We start from the raw sequence: 5,000 nt of genomic DNA on the forward strand, positions 1-5,000 counted from the left end.
TAGTGTTTCTGCGTATGGATACACACCTGTAACTTTGACCTTTGACCTCCCACACCACCTCTACCCTCCTCCCCCGCTGTCGGTGCTCCCCATGCCATCTCCCCCGCTCTTCCCCTGTCCCTCTCCCCCTTCACACGCTCCCCATGACATCTCCTCTAGTCTCCCTTTCTCTCCCTCCTCCTCCCTTACCTCTTCCCTCCCCTTCCCCTCCTCCTCCTTCCCCTTCTCCCCTTCCTCCTCCTCCTCCTCCTTCTCCTCCTTCCCCCTTCCTCCTCCATCCCCCTCTCTCCAGATCTCCCCCTCCTCCTCCCTCTCCTTCTCCTTCCCCTTCCCCCTTTCTCCTACCCCCTTCCCTCACGCCCCCGTCCGAAGCAGCTGACTGAAGCCTCGGGAAGAATTTCGAAACACCAATAATTCATTGCGGCGGATTCGCAGACGGCAGCAGTCGATATCAGTGGGTGCACGTTTTATTAGCTTAGTTACAAGGCAGGGAAAAAGAAAGAGGAGAGTGAAAGAGAGAGAAAGGGGGGGGGGGAGTGAGTGAGTGGGTGAGTGGGTGGGTAAGTGGGTGAGTGAGTGAGGAAGTGAGGGAGCTGATGACTGAGTGAGTGGGCGAGTGAGTGAGTGAGAGAGTGAGAGAGTGAGAGAGTGAGAGAGTGAGAGAGTGAGAGAGTGAGAGAGTGAGAGAGTGAGAGAGAGAGAGAGAGAGAGAGAGAGAGAGAGATAATAAGTAAGATAGAAAACGGGGAGGTGGAGACACGGACAGACAGACAAAGGAGAACATATAGCATTTCAAAGAATCTGAAACGATATAAGGAAGAAAAATATTACGTCACAAGCGGAAATGTAAGTAAGAAAAGGAACAAAATATACATTTCTCAGCAGTGCAGTATACATAATCAATTCGCCATTAGTAATAATAATACCGGTATCACTGTCGTATGAACACTGTCCCTTACCACCTAATACCAGCCATCATTTACATTCCACAACGAAAAATTATTCTTCCTCCTATCATCAGCGACGGTCACCATCCACACAATAATAAAATCCTAAAACGACTCACCTCTCCGAGTCGCTTCTCCCTGGCACTCTCCTTCGCTGCCTGGGGCCTCGTGCGCTTCCTGGAATGGACAAGGAAACAGTAATTAGAGAATGCATGACGGTCCTGCCTCTGGTGCATGACGCTGTGTTTGCTTCCTGTGTTTGCTTATGGGGGAAATGCATTTGTGTTTTTTTTTCTGTTTTTTTTTTTTTTTTTTTGAGATTTTATGTTGTGTTTGTACTTTTTCTCGGGGGGGGGGGGGTTAATGGATGGTATGTTGGTACTTGTGTTAAGAGCTAGTTGGGGAAGAGAAATGTGATTATATAAGTGATAAAGGAGGAAGGAGCGCACAGGAAATAGAAGATGAAAATATATCGAGAAAAGAAAGTAATGATAACAATAATGATAAAACCAAGAAAGGAAGACAGGGAGGAATAAAGAAAGAAAAAAATGCACACGAAAACAAAGAAAAAAGAACATTGAAAAAAGTGACTAGTATATAAAGCCATACAAAGGGAAAAGAAAAGAAACAAATGAATAAAAAGACAAATTGATAAATATATAAACAAAATAAGGGCCTTAAAGGGAAAAAAGGCCCAATTTTGGGAAAACCTCACCGAGGCACCGACATAACAGGAGGTGATGCCTTCTCCCTCGGGGGTGGGAGAGGGAAAGGGGAATTTTCCTTTTTTCTCTCTCTCTCTCTTTTTCTCTCCCCTCCCTCTCCTTTCTCTCTCCGCTCTCTCTTGTCCCCCCTCTCTCTCTCTCTTTTCTCTCTCTCTCCCTCCTCTCTCTCCTCTCTCTTCTCCTTTCGCTCCCCATTTTTCCCCTTTCTCTGTCTGTTTTCTCTGTCTCCCCCTCTCTCTCTCTTCTCTCCTCTTTTTCATTCTTTCTAATCTCCCTCCTTTTTCCCCCTTTTTTCCCCCTTCCCCTCTCTCTCTCTCTCTCTCTCTCGTCGTTCTCGCTCCCCTCTCCCCCTCTTACACCTCTCTCTTCCCCCTCTCTCTCTCTTTTCTCCCCTCCGCTTTTCTCTCTCTCTCTCTCTCTCTCCCCCTCTCTCCTTTTCTCTCTCTGTCTGTTTTTATTTCTCTCTTTTTCTGTCTCTCTCTCTCTTCTCTCTCTCTCTCTCTTCCTCTCCCTATTCTCTTCCCCTCTCACTTTTCTCTTCTCTCCCTCTCTCCTTTTATCTCCCCCTCTCTCTCTCTCTCTCCCCTTTCTCTCTCTCTCTTTCTTTTTCTCTTTCTCTTCTCTCTTTTCCCCCCTTTTTTTCTCTTTTCTCTCTCTCTCTCCCTCCTCTTCTCCCTCTCTCTCTCTCCACCTCCCCCTCTCTCTCTCTCCTCTTCTCTCTCCCCCTTTCCCCCCTCGCTCTCTCTCTCTCTCTCTCCCCTCTCTTTTCTCTTCTCTCTCTCTCTTTTCTCTTTTTCTTTCTCTCTTTTCTTCCCCTCTCCTCTCTCCTTCCCCCTCTCTCTCCTCTCTTCTCTCTCTCTCTCCCTCTCTCCCCACTCCCCCCCTCCCCCCCTTCCCCCCTCTCTCTCTCTAATTCTCCACTTTTCTCTCTCTTCACTCTCTCTCTCCCCTTTTCCCCCTCTTTTTTCTCTCTCCCCTCTTTTTCCCTCTCTCTCTCTCTCTTCCCCCTTTTCTTCTCTCTCTCCCCTCTCTTTTTCTCTCTTTTTCCTCTCCTCTTTTCTCTCTCCCCTCTCTCTCTCTCGCCCCTCTCTTCTCCCCTTTTCTCCCCATTTTCCCCCTTTCTCTGTCTGCGGGGCTCTTTCTTCTCTCTCTCCTCTCTCTCCTCCTTTTCTCCCCTCTCTCTCCTCTCTCTCATTTTCTCTCTCTTCTCTCTCTCTCCCCCTTCTCTCCCCTTTTCCCTCTCTCTCTCCTCTCTCTCTCTCTCTCTTTTCTCCCCCCTCCCTCTCTCCTCTCCTCTCTCTCTCTCTCCCCCTCTCCTCTCTCTCTCTCCTCTCTCTCTTTTTCTCTCTTTTTTCCCTCTCCTCTCTTCTCCCCTCCTCTTTCTCCTCTTTTCTCTCTCTCTCTCTCTCTCTCTCTCTCTTCCTCTCTCTTCTCTTCTCTCTCTCTCTCTCTCTCTCTCTCTCTCTCTCTCCTCTCTCTCTCTCTCTCTCTCTCTCTCTCCTCTCTTCTCTTCTCTTCTCTCTCTTTCTATGTCTTTTTTCATTCTTTATTCCTTTTTTTTTCTCTTTTTCTCTTCTTTTTTTTTACAATTTTTTTATTTTTCTTTTTATTTTATTTCTTTTTTTTTTTTTTTCTCTTCTTATTCTCTTTTCTTCTCAAAAACACAAAAGTTCTTTTTCCCTTTTTTTTTTTTTCTTTTTTTTTTTTTTTTTTTTTTTTTTTTCTCTCATCTCTTTTTTCTTTTCTACTTTTTTTATTCTATCTCTCTCTATTCTCTCTTTCTTTTTTTATTTCTTTTTTTTTCTTTTTTTTTTCTTTTTATTTTTTTTAATATATGTTATGTATTATTACATTATTTACAAATTATCATTATTATGTTACATTATATTTATTATTATTATTATATTATTACTATTATTATTTATTAGTTTATTTTATATTATTATTTATATTTTTTTGTTTCATTATCATATGTGATTATATATTCATATTATCATTATTATCATTGCTATTATTATTATATTTTTTACTATTATTATTATGTTTGTTGTTTTTGTTGGTTGTTTTGTGTTTTCTATTATCATCACATTAATTTTTTATTTGTATCATTTTATTTTATTATAATCATCATCATCATTATCATCATAACCATAATTATCATTATTATTATCATTATCATTACAACTTTATTAATATTATTATTGTTACTATCATAATTCTTATCATTATTATTGTTATTGACTTTGATGTTCTATTGTTTCAATTTTTATATTTTTTTTTTATTATTATTATTATTTTTTTTATTCTTAATCTTTTATTTTATTACTTATTATCTATTTCATTATCATAAATACATATTATATGTATTATTATATTAGTATTATTATATTATCATCATCATCATACTGGTATAATAATCATATATCATAAGTTGTTAAACATTAATTATATTATTAATTATTATCAAATTTTTTTTTTGTATTACATAATTATATCATCTATATTACATACACATCATTGTTTAATTATTAAAAGTTATATATTACTTCTCTTTCTCTCTCGTCTCTCCTCTCTCTCTCTCCTCTCTCTCCTCACACACACACACACCACAAACACACACCACACACACTTTATATATAATATATATATATATATATATATATATATATTATATATATATATATATATATATATATATAATATATATATATATATATATATATAATATATATACATATAGACATATATATATTTTCTCTCTCTCTCTCTCTCTCTCTCTCTCTCTCTCTCTCTCTCTCTCTCTCTCTCTCTCTCTCTTCTCTCTCTTCTCTTCTCATCTCTCTCTCTTCTCTCTCTCTTCTCTCTCTCTCTCTCTCTCTCTCTCTCTCTCTCTCTCTCTCTCTCTCTCTCTCTCTCTCTCTCTCTCTCTCTCTCTCTCTCTCTCTCTCTTTTACAGTCATCCAACCCTCGCCGCCAGGCTTGAAGGATGTCATGATTATCTTAGTCTTGCCCGAGGGGAGGAAAAGAGACTGGCGAGAAAGGGAGGAGACGGAGGAAGATGAGAGGAGAGGAAGAAGGAGGAGAAGGAGGAGGGGATAGAAGAGGAGTTGGGGAGGGGAGGAAGGGGGAGAGGGATGAATGGTAGGTGGGAAGGGGAGGAAAGGAGGGAAGAGGAATAGGCTGGAAGGAAGAAAGGGGGAGAGAGGATGAAAGGAAGGAAAAATGAGGAAAGAAGGAAACACAGAGGAGAGGGAAGATAAAGGGGAGATAGGAAGCAAGGTATGTGATCATGGGTGTGTCTGTGTGTATTTTGGGAAGAAAGAAACAC

This window comes from Penaeus monodon, chromosome 37 (genome assembly GCF_015228065.2).
Source record: "Penaeus monodon isolate SGIC_2016 chromosome 37, NSTDA_Pmon_1, whole genome shotgun sequence".
Lineage (NCBI taxonomy): Eukaryota > Metazoa > Arthropoda > Malacostraca > Decapoda > Penaeidae > Penaeus > Penaeus monodon.